The sequence below is a fragment of the Leucopleurus acutus genome, assembly GCF_964270905.1.
Source record: "Leucopleurus acutus genome assembly, chromosome: 8".
NCBI classification, from domain to species: Eukaryota; Metazoa; Chordata; class Mammalia; order Artiodactyla; family Delphinidae; genus Leucopleurus; species Leucopleurus acutus.
In genome coordinates, this window is record NC_139151.1 from 59,936,117 (window position 1) to 59,952,024 (window position 15,908).

The 15,908-nt window shown below is 47.4% G+C and overlaps 1 protein-coding gene across 8 annotated transcripts in view; it reads left to right on the plus strand.

The window, feature by feature from the left end:
• Window positions 1–2,003: 2,003 nt before the first annotated feature.
• The window catches only part of NUMA1 (nuclear mitotic apparatus protein 1), a 44,721-nt gene continuing 30,816 nt past the window's right edge, over window positions 2,004–15,908 (plus strand). For 6 of the 8 annotated variants that reach the window (XM_082844296.1, XM_082844300.1, XM_082844303.1 and 3 more), the window contains exon 1: window positions 10,733–10,876. The gene's annotated coding sequence lies outside the window, so the exon portion shown is untranslated. Of the gene's footprint in view, window positions 2,039–9,930; window positions 10,035–10,732; window positions 10,877–15,908 lie in introns of those variants that run through there. The other 2 variants (XM_082844298.1, XM_082844297.1) reach the window with 2 other exon arrangements.

Below are 15,908 nucleotides of genomic sequence, written 5' to 3' on the forward strand. Positions count from 1 at the left end.
CCTAAATTTTTAAATTGTAATATACTCCTTCAGAAACCTTCATTTAACTGCTTAATGATTCCAGTCTACAAATGAGCATAGATTTTGCTCTATTGTTATAAATAATTGAATTGGGGGAAAAACTATAGTAAGCTAAACTTCACTGCTCGTGAAAGATCTGAACTGTTGATTGCTTGTCACAGCACAGAAAAAAGGTGACAAGCAATTCATCTTGAGGTGGTATTTGTCAATCTATTAGCATTTATGTAACCTTCCCTAGTTACTCTGTGGTTTAGACTTGTACTACTGTAAACCTTGGATCAATTGACCAAAACCAAAAACCTACCATCTAGGGTATTGAAAGAAATTCAATAAAATAATACGTGTCCCATACTTCAGGAGAGCCATGAAAATCAAACTGTTCTTTAACAGTTTGAATTTAGAATTTTTCTGTTAATCACTCAAAAACAGTTGGGAGAATTAGCTCACCTTTTGAGAGTGTGAGAAGGAAAGAGTAAACATGTTAACTTTAGTAGCAAGAATGCTGCTCTAAGGAAACTAATATATTAAAGGAAATGTTATGACAGACAAAGTTGACTTTTATCCCATTTGATGCCAATATATGTGTATACAAGTCATAATCCACAAGGAGCGTTTAAGGGCAAAAATATAGCTTCCTAGTATATAAAAGCTAATGGGCATTTGAAAAAAATACAGTATTAGTACTCTGAAATTAAATAAAACCTTAGTAACAGGGCTGTGTGTGTGTGAGTCTGGTGGTATCTGCTCAAGAAGGGCCCTTTGCTGGCTCCAGAGGAACGTTGCTTGTCTAGGTGGTTATATACTGCAGAGCTGGTTGGAAGACAGGTCACAACTGGAAAAGCCAAAGAAAAGCTTCCATTAACTCCAACTTGTCTCCGGGTTTTTGTTCTTGGAAATCTTCAGCTTCCATCTAATAATGTTAGTCTGTGTCTTCTAAGTAAGCAGAAGCCTTTTTTTCTTGGTTGAGCTTTTCTTCTTCTTTTCAGTTTGCACGACTCTGAGCTGGATCTCCCCTATCAGCCCATCAACATCAGGTGGGTTCTTCACCTGGCAGGTGTATGTCCCATTGTCATCAAACTGTAGCTTCCAGAGGAGAATGGAGACATCATACCGCTCAGGGTTCCCATCCCAGACCACCCAGTCCTTGAAATGCCCACTCATGGGTCTGAAGGGATCCACGTGGTAGTAGAAAACAAACTGCTTAGACCCCCATCTTGAGGACAGAAATTCCAGGTCACTGTTAGAGCATCACCCACAGGGGCAAAGCTGGAGAAAGTGCATTTTAACTCAACATCTGTCCCATTGAGAGCCTCCAGCACATGGTGGGTGTAAATTTCCACAGCTGCTATTGGCCAAAGAGAAACTGGAGAACACTTATACCACAGAAGTCCACCCACTGGAGCGAAGGCTCCGAGCCCCACGCCAGGCCTCCCAACCTGGGGGTCCGGCAACAGGAGGAGGAATTCCCAGAGAATCAGACCTCGGAGGCTAGCGGGATTTGACTGCAGGACTTCCAACAGGACCTGCTAGTATTGGAGGGTCCCCTGCAGAGGCGGGGAATGGCCGTGTGTCACCGTGAGGACAAGGACACTGGCAGCAGAAGTTCTGGGAAGCACTCCCCAGCATGAGCCCTCCCAGAGTCTGCCACCAGCTCCACCAAAAAGCCGGGTAGGCTCCAGTGCTGGGTCGCCTCAGGCCAAAAAACTGAAAGTATTATTCTTATTCCCATTTTACAGATGGGGAACCTGGGAGCACAGGGAAGCTAAATAACTAGTCCAAGCTTGCACAGCTAGTAAGGTCTAGAGCCAGGATTTTAGGGAGGCTGTCCAACTCCAGACCCCATGCTCTTAGCCATTATGCTGTATTGCCTTCCTCCTATTTCTCACCATTCTAGCCTGTACTTCATACCGACTGGAACATAGATCTGATCTATATTACTCCCCTTTACTTCTTCCCTTTAGAAACCTTGGTTGTTTCCCATCGCCTACAGGATAAAATCTGAATTCCGTAGTGTGATGTAAGTACCTCACAATTTAGTACTAGTTGGCCTCATCATCTGCTACACCTTACTAAATCTGCATGCCATTGCTCAAATGTAATAAGCTCTGTCTTTGCACATGCTGTTCTCCCTGCTAGAATGCTTTTTTTTTTTTTTTAACTTTTGTGAAGCCCTACTCATCCTACTCATACTTTAAGTACTCCGCTTAAATGTTACTTCCTTGGTAAAGCTTTCCTCATCATCCCTCCTGAGTGAATCATTCCCTCACAGCTCCTGTAAAACAGTAACTCCTGTGTTCCTCTTCTGAAGCCTTTCACCAAAGCAAGAATCCTAGAGGTTTTTTCTGCTCCCCACCTGTCCCACACTCCCGTATCCTAAGAGCTTGGAGTCTACCTCCGCAATGCCTTTTAAATATACCTTTCTTTTTAGTTCCTACTGCCCTTGCCTGACAGCAGCAGTTTTGTCTCTGCCACTACGATTGCCGCCTAACTCGATGTTCTGCCTCTGGACTCAATGTCATGCCAGATTCATCTTTTCCCAAAGCACATACAAGTATGCCATTCTCCTGCTCAGAACCCTTCAGCACCTCTCAGTGCTCTTTAGTAAGTCACTCCTGGTCTCCACTAGACTTTCCAGTGTTCTCTCACCTTCCTTTCAACACTACCCGAGGCCATGTTCTTTGGGCTCATGTTTAGGTGAGTTATAGGTATGTTTGTTTCTACACAGGATCTTGAGCCTGTCTAATTCATCTTTGAGTCCCCAGCACAGTATTTATAGGTGTTTCTTTCATGTTTATAGTTGAATGTCCCTGATTAAATTTCATTAACTACAAGTAAAGAGTAACATATCTTATGCATTTTCGAGACTTTGTATTACAAATAGTTTTTTTTAAAAAAAGGTTTGGTCCTAAAGGGAGGAAGTTTTTAGGAAAATTGCTTGTGAGGAATTTTGTACTTTTCAGTGATGCCAGAGACATGGGATGTTATCACTGCAGTTCAAGTTACTTAGTATCTTTAAGGATGGAGAAAATGATTCCTGCCTTGCCCATTTCAGGAGCTGTAGGAAAAACAATTTGAACAAGGATTTCCTAAGTGCTTTGTATGAATAAAAGGCTATGCTCTTTCGGGGACTGTGAAGCAGGGAAGGTCCCGGCTGGGAGAAGGACGTTGGATCTGATCGTCCTCCCAGCCTTTCGACCCTCCCCCAAAGCCCCTTAATAGAATGACTTGATCAAAAAAAAAAAAAAAAAAAGGCTATGCTGATGAGAAAGGTATAGGATGTAGCTGAGTTGGGCTGGAGAGAGCCATGGATTTAGACTTGAGTTCTGGTTCTGCAACCTTGGTGGTTGACCTTGAGGCAGGTATTGTCTTCTTTTTGAGGCTTAGGTTCCTAGTTATAAAATTGTAATAAACATGCTTGCCTTTTAGGGTTCTAAATTTAGGGGGGATTAATTGAGATGTGAGACATAGCCTTCTTTAAATCCTTGAAGTCTGTTAAATAGTTAGGGTTTTTTTTAAATTTTTTATCATGACCATGTTAGACATTAGTCCCATTTATTTTACTTATTGGTAACATATTGCCAAGTTTGGTTCTTGAGTCAATCTGGCATCCTTTTCAGAAATCCAGCGCCTATTAATATTTGTATTTGTTCATTTCTATCAGTGGTTAAAGTCATCCTGGTGTGGTAGAAGGAGAAATGGATTTGAACCAGAAAAACAGAGGTTTCAGTGCTATGTAGGAGGTGGAGATATGGAAGATAGAGCGAGGAAGAGGAAGACAGAGAAAGAGAGAGTGGGAGAGAGGGAGAGAAGGGAAAAGAGAGAGATGTCCTCTGAGTTTTGTGGCTACTTAAAGCCTGTTTGAAACAAACCAGATCCTGGGCAGGGTCCCTGTTCTCCAAGCTTATGTTCTGAAATCACAAGTTGTCTCAAATTGGCAGGCCTTGCTCAGGCATACAAATAAGTTGTAAAATTTCTGTCTTGGGCTTCCGTGGTGGCGCAGTGGTTAAGAATCCTCTTGCCAGTGCAGGGGACACACAGGTTCGAGCCCTGGTCCAGGAAGATAACACATGCTGTGGAGCAACTAATCCTGTGCGCCACAACTACTGAGCCTGCACTCTAGAGCCCACGAGCCAGAAAACTACTGAGCCCGCATGCCACAACTACTGAAGCCCGCGTGCCTAGAGCCTGTGCTCCACAACAAGAGAAGCCACTGCAATGAGAAGCCCACGCACATCAATGAAGACCCAACGCAGCCAAAAAAATAAATTAATTAAAAAAAATATTTCTGTCTCAGTCAGAAGATAGGAAATCTTCAGCAAAGTTGTCACGTGTATTCCCTCATGGATGTAAGGGGGGACTAGAAGACCATTAAGGTCTCTTTCATCCTTGAGATTCTGTGATTTGTTGACCAGGTATAGAAAGCTGGTTTTCTTTAGGCTGTTTAGATAAATGTAATTATAAATTGCACTTTCTCTGTGGCTTTTATTTTATTTTTTAAAATTATTTTTTATTTTATTTTTAAATTTATTTTTGGCTGCGTTGGGTCTTCGTTGCTGCGCGTAGGCTTTCTCTAGTTGCCGCGAGCGGGGGCTACTCTTTATTGTGGTGCGCGCGCGGGCTTCTCATTGCGGTGGCTTCTCTTGTTGCGGAGCACGGGCTCTAGGCGTACGGGCTTCAGTAGTTGTAGCACACAGCCTCAGTAGTTGTGGCTCGTGGGCTCTAGAGCACCGGCTCAGTAGTTGTGGCTCACGGGCTTAGTTGCTCCATGGCATGTGGGATCTTCCTGGACCAGGGCTCGAACCCGTGTCCCCTGCATTGGCAGGCGGATTCTTAACCACTGCGCCACCAGGGAAGCCCTATTGCAAGATTTTTGTTGTTGAGAATGGTGTCCTGGAGAAAGAAATCATGGGAAATTTTTGGAGATACTTTAGATATGATCTGACCCTCATCTTTTACTGAGACCCAAGGTAGGGCAAGTGCCTTGCTTAAAGCCACAAATACAGTCTGTGGCTGATACAGAATTTACCTCTGGGGCTTCCAACAGCAAACCTAGTGTGTTTTCCATCATTAGCAAGGCTGTCTCCAGGAGTTGCAAATCTTTACATTAAAACTGTTCCTAGGGAGCGGCTGGGCCCGTGAGCCATGGCCGCTGAGCCTGCGCGTCCGGGAGCCTGTGCTCCGCAGCGGGAGAGGCCACGCCACGGCAGTGGGAGGCCCGCGTACCGCAAAAAAACAAAACAAAACAAAACAAAACACCTGTTCTTTTAGTTTCTTTTACCTTATCATCAGTTCTGTGTTTGTGAGCAAACACTGTGCTAGATATGTTGCCTTTAGGGACAGAGCCATTTGCTCCTCTGTGACGATGAAAAAGGGTGACAGGTTCTTAGGCGTTTTGTAGAAAGACGTTCTTGAGGGAGAACTGAGTAGAGCCTCTTGGATGTCATAATGAATCGTCTCTGGGTTTTCATTTACCCTCTGCTTTTCTCCCCAGAAAGATCAGGGCTTACCAACACTGCCTCATTACTTTGCCATTACCCTCTGGAGAGGGAGAATGAGGCCTGGTAAATAAGCTCCAGGTCAGGGTTCTGAAATATTAGTCCTTCCCTCCAGCCAGTGGCATTTCCTGCAGCCTTCTTTCTCCATGGCTTCTCACCTTTGAGGTATGTCAACATCTCTTCTAGTAGAAGACTCTCCTTCTGTGCTTGCTGCCTCAGAGGAGTTTTTGTCCTTGAATGTTTGTAAAGCTATTGCATCTTCAGAAAAAAATTCTTTAGTGGTTACTTTTGAAATTGGAACTGTTGAATGTTTTTGATTAAGCAGTTGATTTTTATTAGGAGGTAGAGGTACAAGGCTTCTTTGAGCCACTGAGAATGTGCTACCTTTTTTTCACTCATTCAATGATTGCTTATTCAAGAGCAGTAGACAATAGTGCAGAGACCGGGTAGATAACTCACTACTTATGTGACTAAGTCACTTAATTCCTGAGCCTCAGATTTCCTCATCTTTAGAAATAAAACCCACCTTATAGATTGTCCTGAGAGTTAGATGAAATGACCATGTAAGTGTAAGAGGATGGGACCTGGGCTCAAGGTGGGCTCAAATTTTGCCTCTAACACTTACTCTTTGTGACCTTAGGCAAGTTATGTAATCTTTCTAATTCTCAGTTTCCTTTTCGGTAAAATAGTGATAATCATAGTATTTTGGGTTATTGTGTCACTGGGTTATTATGAGGATTAAACGAAATAAAGCTCGGAAGTGTTTAGCGTAGTGTCTGGCACATACCAAGTGCTCATTTAAATATCAGCTATTAATTACAACAGTAACAGCAACAATAATGTTAGTCTTTATGTATTTATTATGCTAGGACCTCAGGTGGCAGAGGGAGGAGGGACTAGAAGGCATTGCATAGGGTAATGGAACCCTAAGAATTTTTTTCCTGCCAGCTTTCCTCGTGGGAGGGCCTGTAGGGACTGAGAGAGAGGCTCTCATTGGCCCTTAGCCTACAGCTTCCTATGGTGAAAGCTTCCCTTCCAGGCTGGTGGGCTGAGGTAGGAGGTTCAGAGGGACTTCAGAAGATAGTGAGAAGACCAGTCAGGCAGGGTGGAGGGTTTGGGTAAGGGCAGTAGATGACTCTGGAAGGTAAGGCCGGGGTCAGGTCATAGATGGCCTTGAAGGCCAGACAAATTATTTGTATTAAGAACCACCCATTCCAGAACTGTCTCAGGGGAATCTCTCACTTCCCATCTTCTGTTTAAACTTATAAAAATTGTAATACACTTAAAATTATAACATTTACATTTTAAACAAGAATAATAAAACACCCATACACCATATACCACCCAGCTCAGAAGATGTAATATTACCAGGCCCTTTGAAACACCCTGTGCATTCTGCACCCATCACCAACCCCCTCCAACCTCTATCTGAAGCCTATTCCAAATTTTGTGTTATGTGTCATTTTCTTTCCCTTCTTTCTTTTTCTTTCACTCTCTCTTTTAAAAATGGTTTTACCACTCTTATCCCTTTTAGTCTTTTGGACAGTGAGCTAGGGCTGTGGAATCCAGCAGGAGCCATGTGGCCTGCCTACTGCCTGGCTAGGCTGGGAGGAGGGGTGGGGAAGTTCTGCTGGCTGGCTGCCATGGGAGGGGAGGGGAGGGGTGGCTCTGTGGTGGGGGAGGGAGAGGCTGGGGAAACTGCCCCCTCCCCCCGCTCAGAAGCTTGGCAACTCTGGTGGACAGGTTCCAGAGGAGAGTTCAGAGCCTCTGAGGCTGCACAGCTGGAAGCTGTTGCCTTGAGTTTAGAGCCAAGGGAGGGTGGGGGGAGAACCTCTTGTATTCTTTTGAGACACAGTATCAATTCTTTCATGTGCTAGGGAGCAGCAGGGCTGACACAGTGCCAGATGTGGCCAGGGTGATTTGAGCAGGCCTGCCTCCTCTTTTCACCCCATACCTTTTTTGGAGTGTTGATCGTGCCTGTCATTAAATTATGTTTGCCACCTTGCTTTTCTATAAAAGCTTTGGTTTTTGCTTTGCCTTTACTTTCCTGGTGCATCTTTGAATACCAATAGCGATTGCTAACCACAGACTGCAAGTGATACCATAGGAATAGGATACAGGGCCTGCCTGGGAGAAGAAGCCGGGGCATGGGAGGTCTCTGCAGCAATGGACCTTGGTCTGACCCCCTCCACAGTATCTCCACCACTCACCACGGTCGTTCTCTGGTGGCCAGAAGGTTGAATTTGGAAGCCTTCCATCCAGATGTAGTTCAATGGAATAGATTCAAGGAGCCCTAGTGTGCTAGGTACTATGGGGGATCATAGAGAGATGGAACTGGTTATGCCCTTGAGGAATTTACATTCTAGATGTGAAAACAAGACTTCCCTGCATATACAGTTAAGTCAGTACCAGTGACAAATGCAGAAATATAGACACATTTTTCTGATCACCAATGTAATACATGGTTATTAAAATTAAATTCAAACATAAAAAGAAACATATATTGTAGAAAGTCCCCTACAATCTAACTCCTCCCCAAGAACCACCGTTATCCGTTAATATTTGAGGTGCTGACATTTAAGCTGACCTTAAAGTAAAATCCATAGAGGCAGACTGATGGAAGGAAAGCAAGCATCCTGAGGATCTAATCTCTTTCAGGAAGGAGCACCCCACTAGCTTCCCTGACAAATGGTGAGCCAACTTATGCTTGGACACCTTGGTGACAAGGGGCCAAAATGCCTAAGTAGGAATTAACCTTTGGTAAGTACCACCCTGTGCCTTATGTGCTAGCCAAAGTATTGGGCATCTTATAGATGTGATTTAATCTTCATCACAATCTTATAAAATATCTTTATCCTTGTTTTACAAATAGGAATACTGAGACTCAGAGGTTACTTGCCAGGGTGACAGAGCAGCAAGTGGTATCAGTCCTGCCATTCAGGAGCTGTGTGATCTTGGGCAAATTATTTTATCTCGGTGGCTCAGTTTCTTCACTGTAAAGATGAGTGATAATAGTATCTACTTTACAAAGGGAGTTTTTCAGATTTATGAGTTAACACACATTAGGCCAGCAGAACAGTGCTTGGCGCACAGTATGTACTCAGTCAGCATTAGCTGCTATCTATTGCACCTTGTTTTCTCTCTTGTTCTAACATGATCCCTAGCATTTTTACACTTATTTTAATTCTATATATGGCCTCTCTGTCCTCCCCGCCATCCCTCACACTTTCTTTGTTATAATTCCTTCCTCTGCTTCCAGTCATTCCCTTCTCTTCATCCTGTCTCCACCGTGTCTCTCATTCCCCTTCTTTGCACTTTCTCTTACCTTACCCCCCAAGTCCTCATCACCTGTCTCCTGCCTGTTGTGGCAGCCTTCTGACCCACCTCCCTGCTGCTAGTCTCATTCATTTATATACCAGAATAATTTCTCATAGCACACTTCTCAACACACCACATCTCTATGCTAAAAACAAACAACAAAATGAACGTCCAGATTTCAATTCGATTTCTTGAAGTTTAATATTCTCCAGCTCTTACCCCAGTTCCCTCTTCAAGTCTGTTCCTCCACTACTTACACACCTTCTCTCTGCTTTCCCTTCTTCCTTACTTCTCTCTCCATTTACATCTGGGCAAGTTCTACCTATGTGTTTTTTTGTTTGTTTTTTGTTTGTTTTTTTTTTGCGGTACGCGGGCCTCTCACTGTTGTGGCCTCTCCCGTTGCGGAGCACAGGCTCCGGACGCGCAGGCTTAGCGACCATGGCCCACGGGCCCAGCCGCTTCGCGGCATGTGGGATCTTCCCGGACCGGGGCACGAACCCGTGTCCCCTGCACCGGCAGGCGGACTCTCAACCACTGCGCCACCAGGGAAGCCCTACCTATGTGTTTTAAGATCCAGATTAAAATATCACTTAGTTTTTAGTCCTTCCCTATTCTCAACTGGTTAGAATTTTTGTATCTTTTTGTGAGAGTTAGCACGTGCTGTCTTGAAATACAATTTCAAGTCACATTTCTTAGAATTATAATCGACCTTAGCATCTAAAATGTCTTCCAGCAGTACCTTTTGCCCAGTAGGTGCTTAATAAATGTTTGTGGTGTAAGTAGAAGATGAGGGGCTTCCTGATGACTGGTGGGTTTCTCTCGCGGTCTTGGTGAGGGTCACTGTTTAATGGGTGTAAACGCGGTGGTTTTGTTTTCTAAGAGTCAGACATCTTTTCTTTTCGGCCATGCCGGCGCTGGGTCCCAGTGCCTGTGTGTGTTAAGGGGCTCCAGCCAGTGCCTGCCGTACTAGGTCCCGTGCCTTGGCCCCTCAGCCCCTCCCCACAAATGCTCAGCGGAACAGGGGATTAGGTTCTGGCAGCACAGCTGGGATTTTGGCGGCCATTCCGCAGTCGACAATAGCACGCAGTCACGACAGCGCAGGCCTGCGCTCCAGGGCCGCAGTCTGCCGGGGCTCCTTGTTTGGGTGGCCGAGGGGGAGGAGCGGGCGCAGCGCAGCAGTCTGGCCAAGCCACGCAGAAGGTACGGGCTGGAGAGATTCCCTCGGGGAACGGGCTCGGGGGCGGCCATGTCCCAGGGCAGGCGGCGCCCGCGTAAGGAGGCCGGCGCTTTGTGTGCGAGCGGCCTGTGTGCTTGGAGACGCAGCGCTCCCTGGAGCCGGCAGGAAGCTGCCCGCGTTTAAATGGGCTTGCGTCTTGCTCGCTCTCCAAAGCCTCTGTTCCCGGGTCTTCCTCCCTGCCCTGCTCGCCGCCAGGCAGGGCTGATCTAATCATCAGGGCAGTCCGTGGCCTAGCCTTCCGCTGCTGGCCAGAGATGGACAGGCTGTCACTGCTGTCTTAAGAGCGCAAAGGGGGAGTGTCCGGGGGATATCAGGTTTGTTAGGCAGGCCGCTGTGAGGTGTGTTTTGTGTTTACGCCACAATTTGCTTTGGCTCTCGCCACCGTTTCAGTTCAGTACTTTTGTCTGCCGGCTCCTCCCCCACCCGCACCCCACCCCCCGTGCGCCCTAGTCTCTTGTTTGCGGGCGAAGCCTTAGCCGCCCCACCTCTCCAGTGCTCCAGGGCCCCCTCCTCCTTGCCCCCGACTGCCACCCCTCCCCCCCTTGCTGAGCGTTCCCTGCTTCGCCTGCGCTCCCAGATCGCGGAAGCTTGCTGCGCCTTTAAAGAAAGCAGACTCCTGATTGTGACGCACTTCTGGCTGTCAGCCAGGAAGATCGCTCCTGCCAGGCTGAGAAGAAAACCAACAACTTTTCTTTTGTGTGTGGGGTTACTTTCCACTAGACCCCCCCCCTTCCTCCTCTCCTTTCAAGATTTAAGTGCTAATGGCGGATTAGAACCTGTAGATACGTGTGGCTTTGGGAGTCTGGTAAGGCCACCCCCCCACCCCCACCCCCACCCCCGCGCTGAGACTTTCTCTCCCTCACTGTTTCTCTGGGTTTTTGTTCAAACATGGAGGAGGGGGTGCGGTGGACTCCCCTCTTCACCTCCCTTTCCTGCACCATCCTTGAAGGGGAGGGAGAGGAGAGGGAGAGCAAGTAAACACTCTGAAACTGGCGCTGGGAGCAGAGCTTGCCAACATCCGGGAGTTGGCGCCTTTCAGAGCAAAGGGTTGCTTTCTTCCCCCCTCGCGTAGATGTCAGCGTGTTTTTGTTCAGAGGGGGAAAGCGTGTGCGCCTGCACGTTGAGCTGTAGAGAGCTCGGGGGAGCGTCTCCATTCCCGAGTGAGGCCTGGGTGTGTACGCGGTGGTGGGGAGTGGAAAAGGTTCATTTCGTCAGCTGGTAGGGACCAGGGGGTGTGAATATAGCAGTGGGGCAGGTGCTGATGAACTGCTGGAGTGAACTCGGGTGTGCGTGTGTAGTCTGTGGCTCTAGGCCCCAGATCTGGTTCATGATTGCAGCCCTTGTGCCCACGACCTTCTGATCTGGACCCTCCAGAGCATGGGGGGAAGGGCGATAGCAGTAAGCCACTTGGAAGAAACGAAGGAAACCTTGGTTTCCCTTGCAGTTCGTCTCGTGTTCCTCACCAGGACTCTGGGCCGAATTCTAGGCTACACAGAGGGGATGGTCTGTGTGAAGAGGGGGAGGCCTGAGTCCACAGTGAGCCCCTCAGAGGGCTCAGGAAATACATCCAGCAAGCTGGTTTGCCCTGACCTCAGGGGTGCAGAAAACCTCTTTGGACTTGCACAAGGCATCCTGCTCAGAACTCCCCAGGGGTTGAAAAGGATTGTGTTTTTCCTTCCTTGGCTTCTCTTGAAGCTGCTGGTCCTTGGGCCTTTTACCTCCTGGGAGCCAGGGGATGCACCAGCAAGGTATTTCCTGTCCTGTTCTTTATGACAAGTTAGCCCTTGATCACATAGCTTGACCTTCATTGGGCTGCTCTGGGGTAACCCACCAGATGAGGTCTGAGTGCTTGCTGGAGTGTGCCTCCACACCTGTCAGAGGAGAACGCCCTCAGGGTTAGGATGTTCACTCTTTGGATGGGGCGGTCTCTCAGATGGTGGTGGTATCCCTTTTAGAAAGGCGTACAGAGCTTGGAATGCTTATGGCTACAGGCAGGCAGGCTGGCTGTTTAGGTAGGTAGTGGTAAATCTTGCTATTCAACGTGGGCGCAGAGTTGGGAAAGCCATTTCCCTTATGAGTTGTCAGCCTGTGGGCCTTTGGAACCCACCGTAGAGAGGGGGTGGGTCTTAGGGCAGGAACCTTGGAGGTGAGAGTTTGTGTGGGCTTTGGGTCCTGAAATTCTGGGAATGGGAGCTAGCACCTGAAAGAATGAGGGTCCAGCGGAGGTAAGGGCCCATGGGCTGAGTGATCAGTATAGTTCTACAGCTCTCTGAGACCAAAGATTACTTTGGTGTTATCTTGGGGTAGGGCTGGTGTTTAGGAGGTCAGTTAAGTGGCTAAGAGGTGCTGGCACCCAAGTTGGGGGGGGGCGGTAAGGAGAGCAGTGCTGCCACAACTCAGACCTCTGGCCTTTGGCCTATCACTTGGTGAACCCTTAAAACTGAAGCTTTTCCAGAACAGACCCCAGAGCTCAGCAACCTGACCCTCCAGTCCTGGTCCTTGCATCTGAGCAGGTGGTTTGCATTAGCTTCAGCCCTGGTACGAAACCAGGACTAGGTTTTAACTCTTTAAGACCCAGAGAGGGTACAGGCCAGGTGCCAGCGTATCTCTTGAGTGTCAAGTTCCTTGTCCTGATATATCTTCTCTGGAAACATAGAGGGGTTACTGTAAATGTGGGAATTGATCCTGATGTGAGGGAGTTATAGTATGTCAGTTTTGAAAATGTAAAGAGGTCGCAAGGGCTTTAGTTTATAAGGCAGCTGCTTCTGTGTCTTGGTTCCTTCTTGAGCCCAGAGAAAAGAGAGGGTGCCTTCTCTTCTGGGGCACTTCTTTTCAAAGAAAGAGGTAGGTAGGAACTCTGAAGGTGTCCACAGAGGACCTGCATTTTGAGATTTTGTTTGTTGATCGGGGGTGGTGGGGGTGAGGAGTTGCCTGTTTGAGTTGGGGGTGAATCTTAGCAGACCCTTCTGTGAAATGGTTCCAGGCTACAATTGCGGGGATCTGTTTTTCAGTCACCATCACCCAGTCTTCTGGGTGGGGCCTGCCTCAGATTTCAGGGGGAGGGTGTGGAGGATGGTGCTCTGGCTGGGATCCCTAGGTTCCAAGCCAAGGCCTGCTTAAAGTTGTAGTCCCCGTGCCGAGGACTAGCTGTGCCACTGGCTTCAGTCATTCATTACCTGGAGAAGAGTGAAGGGCTGGGCTGCCCTAAAAGCCCTGAAAGTGTCCTGTCTCTGGGAAAGTGCCCCTCTATGGGATTTGAGCTGATAAGGTCTTGCCTCGTGTTGAGTATTGGATTCTGCCTGTTCCTGTGCCTGGGGAGCACAGAAGAAGGCATTTGGCCTTGACACCAGTTTTAGACAGGCTCCCCTGGGAGGATGTAAGGGTTGTATGTTTTGCCTCTGAGATAAAGGGGAGAGGTTTGTCGGGTCATTTTTAGCAACACAGCTGTGGAATCTCTCAGAGGGGGCAAGATCTACCTTCGGTTGCAAATAAAATTTGACTGCAGTTTTGGGCCTCACCAAAAGGATAGCAAGTCTAGAGGCAGCAGTGGGGATGACAGGGAGGTAATCTGGGCCTCATTTCCCTTGTTCCTGAGTTGCTCAGACCTTACTGCCCCCCCACCCCCGGCGAAGAAGCCCCAGTAGAGCATTTGGACATTTCTGCCTTCACTCCAAGGGCCAAGCATGGTCCTTCTAACTTTAGGTTGGCCAACCACCAGAAAAGCCTTTTTGCAGTGCAGTAGTTGAGACTTATCTGCCTTAATCCTACCTAGGGAGCAAGGCAGTCAGTGCCCACAGATAGGCCATGCTGGATGAAAATCATCCAAAACTGAGGAAAACATAGGCCCCTTAGCTTCTCTGCCGTCCTGAGAACTCCCTTAATCACTTCACTTGCTTTTGCCAAAGCCTAGGTGAATTGGCTCATTTCCAAGATTGTGATGTTTGTATGACAGGTGGAATCACGTTGGGTTTTGCAGGGTCAGGAAGCAATTAATTATAATTAGCATTTAGTTATATTTAGCATTTACTTATTTTCTTCTATTATTTCATGCTTCCGTATGTTTTCTAAAATTAATTTATTTTTGGCTGCGTTGGGTCTTCGTTGCTGCCTGCGGGCTTTCTGTAGCTGCGGTGAGCAGGGGCTACTCTTCGTTGCGGTGCGTGGGCTTCTCATTGCAGTGGCTTCCCTTGTTGCAGAGCACGGGCTCGAGGCGCATGCGTGGGCTTCAGTAGTTGTGGCTCGTGGGCTGTAGAGTGCAGGCTCAGTAGTTGTGCACAGGCTTAGTTGCTCAGTGGCATGTGGGATCTTCCTAGACCAGGGCTCGAACCTGTGTCGCCTGCATTGGCAGGCAGATTCTTAACCACTGCGCCACCAGGGAAGTCCACTTCTTTTTTTTTTAATAAATGTATTTTATTTTATTTTGGCTGTGTTGGGTCTTTGTTGCTGCACGCAGGCTTTTCTGTGGTTGTGGCGAGCGGGGACTACTCTTCATTGTGGTGTGCAGGCTTCTCATTGTGGTGGCTTCTCTTGTTGGGAGCATGGGCTCTAGGCACGCAGGCTTCAGTAGTTGTGGCACATGGGCTCAGTAGTTGTGGCTCATGGGCTCTAGAGCGCAGGCTCAGTAGTTGTGGCGCATGGTCTTAGTTGTTCTGTGGCATGTGGGATCTTCCCAGACCAGAGCTTGAATCCGTGCCTCCTGCATTGGCAGGCGGATTCTTAAGCACTGCGCCACCAGGGAAGCCCCGGGAAGTCCGCTTCTCGTATGTTTACCTTTACTCCTCACCATGCTGTAAGCCCCTCAAAGCAGGGACCATGTCATTGTCTCCCATTTCCCACAAAGCTTCCAGCACAGGATGAACATATGTAAGGACTAAGAAAATAACCTTTTTGGTTGGTTGGTAAAGCAGAGTACACTTGCATAGGAAGGCCTCAAGAGATGATGGGTAGTGGATTATCAGATTTACGTTTCTCTTTCCCCTATTATTTCCTCACTATTAGACAGTGAGCACCTTATGGACAAGAATGGTGTCTGTCTTATCCCCAGCACTTTGTATTCAGAAAGTACTTAGCAAATGTTGGTTCCACAGAACCCACACCTTGGAGATGCTGATATGTGGGGAGAGTTATAGGTGATGTGGCTCTTACCACTCTTGTTTCTCCTTCTACTGGAGTAGTGACAAACTTAGCACACCTGTGGCAGTAGTAGGCAGGTGGTGGGGCTGATTACTCCCAGGAAGATTTGTGGGAATTATGGGGGCCTGCTAAGAGGTGTTGGGGAATATTTAGTCACCATGTCCGTGGTCTCTTGAGCAGGTTAGCAGGCAGATGGCTGATTCCCACTGGGAAGGGAAATTGGGGTAAGAATACCAGGACCCAGTACCTAATCTTTCATTAAATGTCCCATGGGATCTCCCCCAGAATTGGATTTGGCTTCATCCAGTCTCCCATTTGAAATATGTCTTTGACATTTTTGTGGGGGGTATAAAAATCCAGAATTTGAAGTGGTTTCCCCCAAGGACTTGGTTATTGTTTATTAGGTAGACTTTGGGTACCTGCAGAAAGAGCCAGAAATCAACCTTTTAGCTTAAGAACAGTGATCATTTATTGAATACGTACTGTGTGCCAGGCACTGTGCTGTTTGCTATATCTGCTTTATCTTGAAGCATCACATAACCCAGAGAGGTTTTTGCAGGTCCCATTTTGCAGATGAGGAAACTGAGACTAAAAGAAGTTATGCTACTTGTCCAAGGTCACAAGACCATGGTCACATGGAATCAACATTCACACCTAGGTGTGTCTGAAAAACCATGTTTGTTCCATGTTTTAAGGGCACCACC